At 47.8% G+C, this 14,296-nt stretch overlaps 1 long non-coding RNA gene across 1 annotated transcript in view; it reads left to right on the forward strand.

Moving 5' to 3' along the window:
• Positions 1-3,277: 3,277 nt before the first annotated feature.
• LOC134911061 (uncharacterized) overlaps positions 3,278-14,296 on the forward strand; it is a 128,443-nt gene continuing 117,424 nt past the window's right edge. Inside the window, exon 1 of the long non-coding RNA XR_010176298.1 lies at positions 3,278-3,407. This is a non-coding gene — a long non-coding RNA (uncharacterized LOC134911061). The remainder of the gene's footprint in view (positions 3,408-14,296) is intronic.

The following is a 14,296-nucleotide window of genomic DNA, read 5'->3' on the forward strand; positions in this document are numbered from 1 at the left end:
ATCTCACACATTGCTCAGTACAGTATACAGGGTGTATAATCACCAGGTGTATCTCACACATTGCTCAGTACAGTATACAGGGTGTATAATCCCCAGGTGTATCTCACACATCACACAGTACAGTATATAGGGTGTATAATCCCCAGGTGTATCTCACACATCACACAGTACAGTATATAGGGTGTATAATCCCCAGGTGTATCTCAATACATTGCACAGTACAGTATATAGGGTGTATAATCCCCAGGTGTATCTCAATACATTGCACAGTACAGTATATAGGGTGTATAATCCCCAGGTGTATCTCACACATTGCTCAGCACAGATTACATGATGTGTAATCACCAGGTGTATCTCACACATTGCTCAGTACAGATTACAGGATGTGTAATCACCAGGTGTATAACACACATCGCACAGTATAATATATAAGGTGTATAATCCCCAGGTGTATCTCACACATCGCTGAGTACAGTATACAGGATATATAATCACCATGTGTATCACAAACGTTGCACAGTACAGTACACAGGGTGTATAATCACCAGGTGTATCTCAATACATTGCACAGTACAGTATACAGGGTGTATAATCCCCAGGTGTATCTCACACATTGCTCAGCACAGATTACAGGATGTGTAATCACCAGGTTTATAACACACATCGCACAGTATAATATATAAGGTGTATAATCCCCAGGTGTATCTCACACATCGCTCAGTACAGTATACAGGGTGTATAATCCCCAGGTGTATCTCACACATCGCTCAGTACAGTATACAGGATATATAATCACCAGGTGTATAACACACGTCGCACAGTACAGTTTACATACTGGTCACAACAATGCAGCAGATAGTGAGAACTGACCAGGATACTAGAAGTGACACAGAGCTGCAAGATACAGCAATGGCCTTCTGTACTATACTATATGTATACTGCTGGTCACCAAAATGCTGCACTGTCCTACTATATACTGCTCCCAATAATGCAGCACAGAGATATTATACTTGACACAGAGCTGCAAGATACAGCAATGGCCTACTGTACTGTACTATGGTGGTCATTGCTAGTTGTTCGCTCATTGCCAATTTTCGCAACGGAGCGATTAAGGCAAAAATGCGCATGTGCTTGGTTCACAGTGCGCATGCGGTTAGTATTTTAACACAAAACTTAGTAGATTTACTCACGTACGAACAAAGATTTTTCATAGTTGAAGTGATCGTAGTAAGATTGACAGGAAGTTGGTGTTTCTGGGCGGAAACTGGCCGTTTTCTGGGAGTGTGCGGAAAAACGCAGGCGTGCCAGGGAAAAATGCGGGAGTGTCTGGAGAAACGGGGGAGTGGCTGGCCGAACGCAGGGTGTGTTTGTGACTTCAAACCAGGAATGAAACGGGCTGAGCTGATCGCTATTTGTGAGTAAGTCTCGAGCTACTCAGAAACTGCTAAGAAATTTATTTTCGCTATTCTGCGAATCTTTCGTTTGCTATTCTGCTAAGCTAAGATACACTCCCAGAGGGCGGCGGCTTAGCGTGTGCAATGCTGCTTAAAGCAGCTAACGAGCGAACAACTCGGAATGAGGGCCTATATACAGAGCCGGCCCTAACCAATATGATGCCCTAGGCAAGATTTTTGCAGGTGCCCCCTAGCACCACAGCTAGTTCTGCAGGAGATTCCTGGCATGAGTCAGCTGGCAGCTCTGCTAACGTCGGGCGCCTTCTGTTTATGAAAATGCATCTTATTTGCATTACTATGTGGCTAGGACGCACAAGCAGCTTCTGCTGATTAAAATGATATGCAGCATGCCTATATTCTGTGTGCGACTGCGGCTGTATCTACATATGAAATGCTACATTACAGTGATTTCCAGGAATACACTGCAACGTAGCATTTTGTATGCAGATACAGCTGCAGTCACACACAGAATATAGGCATGCCGCATATCATTTTAATCAGCAGAAGCTGAGGGTGCCCCTAAGCATACCAAATGCCCTAGGCATTTGCCTAGATTGCCTATGCCTAAGGCCGGCTCTGCCTATATATGTATACTGCTGGTCACCAAAATGCTGCACTGTCATACTATATACTGCTCACATTAATGCAGCACAGAGATAGTATACTTGACACAGAGCTGAGCACAGATATTTGCAGCACACTGAGCACAGATATGGAGCGTTTTCAGGCAGAGAACGTAGATATTTTCAGCACACTGAGCACAGATATTTGCAGTACACTGAGCACAGATTACGGAGCTTGTCAGAGAGAGAACGCAGCCACGTCCTCTCCGTTCAATCTCCAATGCACGAGTGGAAAATGGCTGCGACGCGCGGTGACTTATATAGAATACGGAAGGTTAGGGTTAGGGTGCAGGGCCGGGAAGGTTAGGGTTAGGGTGCAGGGCTGGGAAGGTTATGGTGCAGGGCTGGGAAAGTTAGTGTGCAAGGCCGGGAAGGTTAGGGTGCAGGGCCAGGAAGGTTAGGGTTAGGGTGCAGGGCTGGGAAGGTAGGGTTAGGGTGCAGGGCTGGGAAGGATAGGGTTAGGGTGCAGGGCTGGAAAGGTTAGGGTTAGGGTGCAGGGCCGGAAAGGTTAGGGTTAGGGTGCAGGGCAGGGAAGGTAGGGGTTAGGGTGCAGGGCCGGGAAGGTTAGGGTTAGGGTGCAGTGCTGGGAAGGTTAGGGTTAGGGTGCAGGGCCGAGAAGGTTAGGGTTAGGGTGCAGGGCCGGGAAGGTTAGGGTTAGGGTGCAGGGATGGGAAGGTTAGGGTTAGGGTGCAGGGTCGGGAAGGTTAGGGTTAGGGTGCAGGGCCGGGAAGGTTAGGGTTAGGGTGCAGGGCAGGGAAGGTTAGGGTTAGGGTGCAGGGCCGGGAAGGTTAGGGTGCAGGGCCGAGAAGGTTAGAGTTAGGGTTAGGGACAGAGGAAGGAGGGTTATGTTTAGGCACTTAGAAGGGGGATTTAGGCATTAAGCAGGGAGGTTAAGGTTTAGGCAGCAGGTAAGGGAGGGTTAGGGTAGGGGGCAGAGGAAGGTTAGGGGGCTTACTGGGAGGCTGTCGAGATTCTGATGGATGAGAAGCCGCTGACGGTATTTTTATTGCCAGCATCCCGTCCATTGGTCACTGATACTGAATCTGATTACAGCCCATCTGATCTTACAGTGAAATATTTTCCAGTGCAACAATTACTGATAACCAAGTAATGAGGCGTCTTTCCATTTCTCTATCCAGATGATAAGCCAGGAATGTGCATGCTGGAGGAAGAGGAAATTCCACTGTTTTGTCTAGCTAACAGAATTCCGTGTGATAGTGACTGGCAATGTGACGGCAGGAAGAAGTGCTGTGAATTTTTCTGTGGCAAAGGATGTTTGGAGCCTGTGCGTAAGTGGAATGCAGCGTCCGGGTAACACACAGATATACAGGTATATGAGCGGGGGAATCACTGGTAATGTCACTTAATAATAACACACACAATGCACATTACAGCATGGAGCCTGTGTGTAAGTGGAGCGCAGCGTCCGGGTAACACACAGATAGACAGGAGGATGAGTGGGGGAATCACTGATAATGACACATAATAATAACACACACACGATGCACATTACAGCATGGAGCCTGTGTGTAAGTGGAGCGCAGCGTCCGGGTAACACACAGATAGACAGGAGGATGAGTGGGGGAATCACTGATAATGACACATAATAATAACACACACACTATACACATTACAGCATGGAGCCTGTGTGTAAGTGGAGCGCAGCGTCCGGGTAACACACAGATAGACAGGAGGATGAGCGAGGGAATCACTGATAATGACACATAATAATAACACACACACTATACACATTACAGCATGGAGCCTGTGTGTAAGTGGAGCGCAGCGTCCGGGTAACACACAGATAGACAGGAGTATGAGTGGGGGAATCACTGATAATGACACATAATAATAACAACATACACACTATACACATTACAGCATGGAGCCTGTGCGTAAGTGGAGCACAGTGTCCGGGTAACACACAGATAGACAGGAGGATGAGCGGGATAATTACTGATAATGACACATAATAATAACACACACACTATACACATTACAGCATGGAGCCTGTGTGTAAGTGGAGCGCAGCGTCCGGGTAACACACAGATAGACAGTAGGATGAGTGGGGGAATCACTGATAATGACACATAATAATAACAACACACACGATGCACATAACAGCATGGAGCCTGTGTGTAAGTGGAGCGCAGCGTCCAGGTAACACACAGATAGACAGGAGGATGAGCGGGGGAATCACTGATAATGACACATAATAATAACACACACACGATGCACATTACAGCATGGAGCCTGTGTGTAAGTGGAGCGCAGCGTCCAGGTAACACACAGATAGACAGGAGGATGAGAGGGGGAATCACTGATAATGACACATAATAATAACACACACACGATGCACATTACAGCATGGAGCCTGTGTGTAAGTGGAGCGCAGCGTCCAGGTAACACACAGATAGACAGGAGGATGAGAGGGGGAATCACTGATAATGACACATAATAATAACACACACATGATGCACATTACAGCAAGGAGCCTGTGTGTAAGTGGAGCGCAGCGTCCGGGTAACACACAGATAGACAGGAGGATGAGCGGGGGAATCACTGATAATGTCATATAATAATAACACACACACGATGCACATTACAGCATGGAGCCTGTGTGTAAGTGGAGCGCAGCATCCGGGTAACACACAGATAGACAGGAGGATGAGCGGGGGAATCACTGATAATGTCACATAATAATAACACACACACGATGCACATTACAGCATGGAGCCTGTGTGTAAGTGGAGCGCAGCGTCCGGGTCACACACAGATAGACAGGAGGATGAGAGGGGGAATCACTGATAATGATACATAATAATAACACACACACATGATGCACATTACAGCATGGAGCCTGTGTGTAAGTGGAGCGCAGAGTCCGGGTAACACACAGATAGACAGGAGGATGAGCGGGGGAATCACTGATAATACCACATAATAATAACACACACGATGCACATTACTTCATGGAGCCTGTGTGTAAGTGGAGCGCAGCGTCCGGGTAACACACAGATAGACAGGAGGATGAGCGGAGGAATCACTGATAATGACACATAATAATAACACACACACATGATGCACATTACAGCATGGAGCCTGTGTGTAAGTGGTGCGCAGTGTTCAAGTAACACACAGATAGACAGGAGGATGAGCGGGGGAATCACTGATAATGAAACATAATAATAACACACACACAATGCACATTACAGCATGGAGCCTGTGTGTAAGTGGAGCGCAGCATCCGGGTAACACACAGATAGACAGGAGGATGAGCGGGGGAATCACTGATAATACCACATAATAATAACACACACGATGCACATTACTTCATGGAGCCTGTGTGTAAGTGGAGCGCAGCGTCCGGGTAACACACAGATAGACAGGAGGATGAGCGGAGGAATCACTGATAATGACACATAATAATAACACACACACATGATGCACATTACAGCATGGAGCCTGTGTGTAAGTGGTGCGCAGTGTTCAAGTAACACACAGATAGACAGGAGGATGAGCGGGGGAATCACTGATAATACCACATAATAATAACACACACACATGATGCACATTACAGCATGGAGCCTGTGTGTAAGTGGAGCGCAGCGTCCGGGTAAAACACAGATAGACAGGAGGATGAGCGGGGGAATCACTGATAATGACACAAAATAATAACACACACATGATGCACATTACAGCATGGAGCCTGTGTGTAAGTGGAGTGCAGCATCCGGGTCACACACAGATAGACAGGAGGATGAGCGGGGGAATCACTGATAATGACACATAATAATGAAACACACACAATGCACATTACAGCATGGAGCCTGTGTGTAAGTGGAGCGCAGCGTCCGGGTAAAACACAGATAGACAGGAGGATGAGCGGGGGAATCATTGATAATGACACATAATAATAACACACACATGATGCACATTACAGCATGGAGCCTGTGTATAAGTGGAGCACAGCGTCTGGGTAACACACAGATAGACAGGAGGATGAGCGGGGGAATCACTGATAATGACACATAATAATAACACACACACACGATGCACATTACAGCATGGAGCCTGTGTGTAAGTGGAGTGCAGCATCCGGGTCACACACAGATAGACAGGAGGATGAGAGGGGGAATCACTGATAATGACACATAATAATGAAACACACACAATGCACATTACAGCATGGAGCCTGTGTGTAAGTGGAGCGCAGCTTCCAGGTAACACACTGATAGACAGGAGTATGAGCGGGGGAATCACTGATAATGACACATAATAATAACACACACGATGCACATTACAGCATGGATCCTGTGTGTAAGTGGAACGCAGCGTCTGGGTAACACACTGATAGACAGGAGTATGAGCGGGGGAATCACTGATAATGACACATAATAATGAAACACATACAATGCACATTACAGCATGGAGCCTGTGTGTAAGTGGAACGCAGCGTCTGGGTAACACACAGATAGACAGGAGGATGAGCGGGGGAATCACTGATAATGACACATAATAATGAAACACACGATGCACATTACAGCATGGAGCCTGTGTGTAAGTGGAGCGCAGCATCCGGGTAACACACAGATAGACAGGAGGATGAGCGGGGGAATCACTGATAATGACACATAATAATAACACACACACAATGCACATTACAGCATGGAGCCTGTGTGTAAGTGGAGCGCAGCGTCCGGGTCACACACAGATAGACAGGAGGATGTGTGGGGGAATCATTGATAATGACACATAATAATAACACACACATGATGCACATTACAGCATGGAGCCTGTGTGTAAGTGGAGCGCAGCGTCTGGATAACACACAGATAGACAGGAGGATGAGCGGGGGAATCACTGATAATGACACATAATAATAACACACACACATGATGCACATTACAGCATGGAGCCTGTGTGTAAGTGGAGCGCAGCGTCCGGGTAACACACAGATAGACAGGAGGATGAGCATGGAAATCACTGAGAATGCCACGTAATAATAACACACACACGATGCACATTACAGCATGGAGCCTGTGTGTAAGTGGAGCGCAGCGTCCGTGTAACACACATACAGACAGGAGGATGAGCGGGGGAATCACTGATAATACCACATAATAATAACACACACGATGCACATTACAGCATGGAGCCTGTGTGTAAGTGGAGCGCAGCGATCAGGTAACACACAGATAGACAGGAGGATGAGCGGAGGAATCACTGATAATGACACATAATAATAACACACACACATGATGCACATTACAGCATGTAACCTGTGTGTAAGTGGAGCGCAGCATCCGGGTAACACACAGATAGACAGGAGGATGAGCGGGGGAATCACTGATAAAGATACATAATAATAACACACACACATGATGCAACAGCATGGAGCCTGTGTGTAAGTGGAGCACAGGGTCCGGGTAACACACAGATAGACAGGAGGATGAGCGGGGGAATCACTGATAATTCCACATAATAATAACACACACACATGATGCACTGTTAGGGTCTCCTGCCCTGTGCTGCCACGTCGTCATGGCAACTGGGAGACAAGTGCTAGCGGAGTAACCTGAGCGCAGCTGATACTCCGGTTCGGGTGTTTTGCTGTGCAGTGGTTACAGGCTCTGTGCACGGCAGGGGATCCGGTGCTGGTTTTTGTGCTCACAGTCTGTGAGGTCTGAGTGGGGCGTGGACAGCACCTGCTATATAAGGCCTCTTCTCAGGTTAAGCAGATGCTGCTGAATCTTTGTTGGTTAGTTAGTTCCTGAATTTTAGCCAGTACTGTGCAGCTTTGTATTTGTTGTTGCTTACTGCAAATAGGCCTGGGGATTTGGTACTACACTCTGCCAATCCAGACCTAGCAGTAAGACTGGAGTCAGTCGTTTAACTTGCTGGGGTTCTTTTGCTACTCTGTGAACTTAGCAAGTTTGCGGCTGTATTCTCAGACTTGCCTGCCTAAATCCTGTCTCACTGTGCAAGGTGTTCTGGTGTCAGTTTAGTGGCAGTAAGCTGAACTTGTGCACTGCAAGTGAGGATTAGGATTGTGGAGACTCTCCTTGTGTCTATCATTCCATCTCTGACCAAGGAGTTTACTGCCACACCCGTTGGTAACCCTTTAGGGTTTTGCTGTTGCCCTTAGCAACAGCATTTCGGGTTCTCTACGTATTAAAACACAACATCTTGCTTTTTCCATCTGAGCATTCCTAATACTAGGGAGACACCCAGTTTCTTAGCCTCTGGGCTTCTCTGTTCACTTTGTGTTTATTTTGTTACCCTATCACCTTCTGTGTACGTAATGTCATATTCCCCAGTCTGTCTGTGAGTTCATTTGTTTTGCATCCCTATCCGTTCAGACACCAGTACATTCCTGCAGGCACTGGTGTGCATAACAGTTCAGACACCAGTACATTCCTGCAGGCACTGGTGTGCATAACAGTTCAGACACCAGTACATTCCTGCAGGCACTGGTGTGCATAACATATTCAGCAGCCTAATACTCCTGTTGAAATTTTGTGGGAATATGGAGCATACCCCTCAAAATACGTTGCAACAGGTGGTCGATCAGGTGCAGGTCCTGACTCGACAATTTAATGATTTGTCCATTAAAATGCACACCTCCCAGGCCGCTGGCGGAGCTCCCGCAGCAGCAGCACCTTCAGGGGTTAAGGAGCCGAAAGTAAATCTCCCGGATCGTTTTTCTGGAGATCGCTCGCAGTACTTTTGTTTCAAGGAGAGCTGCAAGCTATACTTCCGGCTTAGGCCTCAGTCTTCTGGGTCGGAGATTCAGCGGGTGGGCATAGTGATTTCCTTGCTACAAGGAGACCCACAGGTCTGGGCATATGGGTTGCAGCCTGACTGTCCGTCGCTTAAAAGTGTTGATGCTTTTTTTACGGCACTGGGCATGTTGTATGATGACCCTGACAAGACGGCCTCAGCTGAGGCTCAGATTTCGATCCTTAAGCAAGGGCGAAGGCCAGTTGAGGTTTACTGTACGGAGTTTCGGAGGTTGGCCCATGATACCCAGTGGAATGACCCAGCCCTGAGACACCAGTACCGAAGAGGCCTTTCTAACCAGATAAAAGACCAAATGGTACAATATCCCTTGCCTGATAGCTTGGATCAGCTCATGCAGTTATCCATCCGGGTGGATAGACGGCTGAGAGAGCGTAGGCTTGAAAGGGATACCGAGGTTTCCTTCTTTCCCCAGGGAACCTCAGACTCTGAGGAATTTTCCGAGGAGCCTATGCAGATTGGGGCTACCCGCCTCTCCTCGCGTGAGAAGACGCGGAGGAGACAGCAGGGGTTGTGTTTGTACTGTGGGAATAAAGGTCATGTGGTAGTATCATGCCCAGAAAAGCCGGAAAACTTCAGGGCCTGAGGGTGATGGGAAATATCATGTCAGGCCAGACGTCAGAATTTCCCAAGAAGACTTTTATCATTCCGGTGACCTTGAAGATCCTCGTTCAAAGTGTCAAGACTGAGGCCTTTGTGGACAGTGGGGCCGACGGGGTTTTTATGGACCGCCAATTCGCCCTGAAACACTCTGTTCCCTTAGTACCCTTGGCATTGGAAATTGAGATTTGTGGGTTAAACGGGGAACCATTATCCCAAGGTAAAATTACCTCTTGCACTAGCCAGATTTCTTTGTTTATTGGAGCCACACACTCTGAAAAATTGTCCTTTTATGTGACTGTCTGTACTTTTGCCCCATTGGTGTTGGGGTTACCCTGGTTAAGGGCCCACAATCCTCAATTTGACTGGGTCTCTGGGGAGATCCTTAGTTGGGGTACTGATTGTTTCAGGAGTTGCTTGAGCCTTCCAGTCAGGCTCTCGCAGCTAAATTTGCCAGGATTGCCAGGGTGTTATGCAGATTTTGCGGACGTGTTCTCCAAAAAAGTTGCAGAGGTACTACCTCCCCATCGCCCCTATGACTGTGCCATTGATTTGTTGCCAAATGCTAAGCTTCCCAAGAGCAGGTTGTACTCCCTGTCACGTCCTGAAACTCAGGCTATGGCAGAGTACATTCAGGAGAACTTGGCTAAGGGATTTATCAGACCTTCCCAGTCTCCAGTTGGGTCGGGGTTCTTCTTCGTGGGTAAAAAGGACGGTTCGTTGCGACCCTGCATCAACTTCAGGGAATTGAACCGTATCACGATTAAAAACTCATACCCACTGCCTCTCATTTCGGTCTTGTTTGACCAGCTTCGTACTGCCACCATTTTTTCTAAGATTGACCTATGCGGGGCGTACATTCTAATCCGAATAAGAGAGGGGGATGAATGGAAGACTGCCTTTAATACCCACTCAGGGCATTATGAATATTTGGTGATGCCTTTTGGGCTCTGTAATGCCCCGGCAGTCTTCCAGGATTTCATGAACGATGTACTCAGGGAATATTTGGATAGATTCTTAGTTGTATACTTAGATGACATCCTAATCTTCTCCCATTCCCTTTAGGAACATCGGAAGCATGTACGCTTAGTCCTCCAGAAACTCAGAGACCACCGGCTTTGGGCGAAGCTGGAGAAGTGCGAATTTGAAGTTCAGCAAATCGCATTTCTAGGATATATTATCTCCCCAGAAGGTTTCCAAATGGAGGGTTTCAAGGTACAGGCAGTCCTGGATTGGGTGCAGCCCACTAGTTTGAAGGCGCTTCAGCGTTTCCTGGGCTTTGCAAATTTTTATAGACGATTTATCGCTGGATTTTCGTCTATAGTGGCGCCCTTGGTGGCACTCACTAAGAAAGGGGCGGATGTTGCTCACTGGTCTTGTGAGGCTAAAGCGGCTTTTGCCCGTCTAAAAAGGGCATTTGTCTCGGCCAAGGTGCTGCGACACCCAGATCCAGAGCGTCCTTTTGTGGTGGAGGTGGATGCCTCTGAGATGGGTATTGGGGCAGTGCTCTCTCAGATGGGAGTGTCTGATAATCGCCTTCATCCCTGTGCTTACTTTTCCCGTAAATTTTCGCCTGCCGAGATGAATTATGACGTGGGTAACCGGGAATTGTTGGCTATTAAGGATGCACTCGAGGAGTGGAGACACTGGCTTGAGGGGGCTAAGTTTGTGGTCTCAATTCTCACCGACCATAAGAATCTGGCATATTTAGAGTCAGCGAAGAGTCTCAATGCCAGGCAGGCACGATGGGCTTTGTTTTTTGCTTGCTTTAATTTTTTGATAACATATCGCCCTGGGTCAAAAAACATCAAGGCTGATGCGCTCTCGCGGAGTTTTGCTCCAATCCAGGAGACCACCGAGGAGCCATTGCCCATTGTGTCCCCATCATGTATTAAAGTGGGCATTACCCAGGACCTCTTGTCATTAGTCCTTAGAGCACAGGACCAGGCTCCTCCAGACCTTCCGGTAGGTCTTTTGTTTGTGCCTCCTAGGTTAAGACATCGAGTGTTCCTGGAATTCCATGCCAAGAAGTCGGCAGGTCACCCGGGTATTGCCAGAACTCGGGAGTTGCTATCTAGGGCGGTGTGGTGGCCCTCGGTGGCTAAGGATGTGGATCAGTGGGTTCGGGCATGTGACATCTGTGCCCGAAATAAGACTCCTAGAGGGGTTCCTGTTGGCCCATTACATCCACTCTCTATCCCATCTAAGCCATGGACCCACGTTTCAATGGATTTTGTGGTGGACTTGCCCAAATCCTCGGGGATGACAGCCATCTGGGTTGTCGTTGACAGGTTTTCGAAGATGGCGCACTTCGTTCCACTGGTTGGGATGCCATCGGCCAGACGCCTGTCTGAATTATTTATGCTGCATGTTGTGCGTCTCCACGGGTTGCCACTTGATGTGGTCTCTGACCGCGGATCCCAGTTTGTGGCCAAATTCTGGAGGGCATTTTGTTCCGATCTCCAGATTTCTGTCAGCTTGTCGTCAGGCTACCATCCACAGTCTAATGGGCAGACTGAAAGGGTGAACCAGTCCTTGGAGCAGTTCCTCAGGTGTTATGTCTCCAAGTGTCAGACTGACTGGGTTGCTCATCTGTCCATGGCGGAGTTTGCCTATAACAACGCGGCTCACTCTGCTACAGGGATCTCTCCCTTCCTTTGTGTGTATGGGCATCATCCTAAGGCCAATTCTTTTTACCCCCTGGACTCCACGCCTGGTGGTTCCTCTGTGGTTTCGGTCCTTAGAGGTATTTGGAGGAAAGTGAAGAAAGCCCTTGTGTCTGTGTCATTAGTGACCAAAACGGTTTTTGATAAGCGGAAAAGACCCTGCAGCTTCAAATTAGGAGACTTCGTCTGGTTGTCTACCAAGAATTTGAAGTTGAGACAGCCATCTCATAAGTTAGGCCCCCGGTTCATCGGCCCTTATAAGATCACCAGGGTTATCAATCTGGTGGCATTTCAGTTAGATCTGCCCCGTTCTTTGGGTATCAATAAAACATTTCATTGTTCCCTTTTAAAACGGGCGATTAGTAATCCTTCTTCCAGTGGAAGACCTTCCCCTCTTCTGATACGTGGCCAGAGGGAGTTTGTTGTTGAAAGAATTCTTGACTCCAAGATGGTTCGGGGTCGGCTGTCATTTTTGGTGCACTGGAAGGGGTATGGCCCGGAGGAGCGGTCGTGGGTGCGCAGTTGTGATCTTCATGCCCCCAGACTGATACGCTCTTTCTTCTCGCAGTTCCCCGATAAACCCGGTGGTAGGGGTTCTTTGACCCCTCATCAGAGGGGGGGTACTGTTAGGGTCTCCTGCCATGTGCTGCCACGTCGTCATGGCAACCGGGAGACAAGTGCTAGCGGAGTAACCTGAGCGCAGCTGATACTCCGGTTCGGGTCTTTTGCTGTGCAGTGGTTACAGGCTCTGTGCACGGCAGGGGATCCGGTGCTGGTTTTTGTGCTCACAGTCTGTGAGGTCTGAGTGGGGCGTGGACAGCACCTGCTATATAAGGCCTCTTCTCAGGTTAAGCAGATGCTGCTGAATCTTTGTTGGTTAGTTAGTTCCTGAAAGTTAGCCAGTACTGTGTAGTTTTGTAATTGTTGTTGCTTACTGCAAATAGGCCTGGGGATTTGGTACTACACTCTGCCAATCCAGACCTAGCAGTAAGACTGGAGTCAGTCGTTTAACTTGCTGGGGTTCTTTTGCTACTCTGTGAACTTAGCAAGTTTGCGGCTGTATTCTCAGACTTGCTTGCCTAAATCCTGTCTCACTGTGCAAGGTGTTCTGGTGTCAGTTTAGTGGCAGTAAGCTGAACCTGTGCACTGCAAGTGAGGATTAGGATTGTGGAGACTCTCCTTGTGTCTATCTTTCCATCTCTGACCAAGGAGTTTACTGCCACACCCGTTGGTAACCCTTTAGGGTTTTGCTGTTGCCCTTAGCAACAGCATTTCGGGTTCTCTACGTATTAAAACACAACATCTTGCTTTTTCCATCTGAGCATTCCTAATACTAGGGAGACACCCAGTTTCTTAGCCTCTGGGCTTCTCTGTTCACTTTGTGTTTATTTTGTTACCCTATCACCTTCTGTGTACGTAATGTCATATTCCCCAGTCTGTCTGTGAGTTCATTTGTTTTGCATCCCTTTCCGTTCAGACACCAGTACATTCCTGCAGGCACTGGTGTGCATAACAGTTCAGACACCAGTACATTCCTGCAGGCACTGGTGTGCATAACATGCACATTACAGCATGGAGCCTGTGTTTAAGTGGAGTGCAGCATCTGTGTAAAACACAGATAGACAGGAGGATGAGCGGGGAAATCACTGATAATGCCACATAATAATAACACACACACGATGTACATTACAGCATGGAGCCTGTGTGTAAGTGGAGCGCAGCGTCCGGGTCACACACAGATAGACAGGAGGATGAGCGGGGGAATCACTGATAATGACACATAATAATAACACACACACAATGCACATTACAGCATGGAGCCTGTGTGTAAGTGGAGTGTAGCGTTCAGGTAACACACAGATAGACAGGAGGATGAGCGGGGGAATCACTGATAATGACACATAATAATAACACACACACAATGCACATTACAGCATGGAGCCTGTGTGTAAGTGGAGCGCAGCCTACGGGTAACACACAGATAGACAGGAGGATGAGCGGGGGAATCACTGATAATGACACATAATAATAAAAAACCCACACACACAATGCACATTACAGCATGGAGCCTGTGTGTAAGTGGAGCACAGCGTCCGGGTAACACACAGATAGACAGGAGGATGAGTGGGGGAATCATTGATAATGACACATA

This window comes from Pseudophryne corroboree, chromosome 4 (assembly GCF_028390025.1).
Source record: "Pseudophryne corroboree isolate aPseCor3 chromosome 4, aPseCor3.hap2, whole genome shotgun sequence".
NCBI lineage: Eukaryota > Metazoa > Chordata > Amphibia > Anura > Myobatrachidae > Pseudophryne > Pseudophryne corroboree.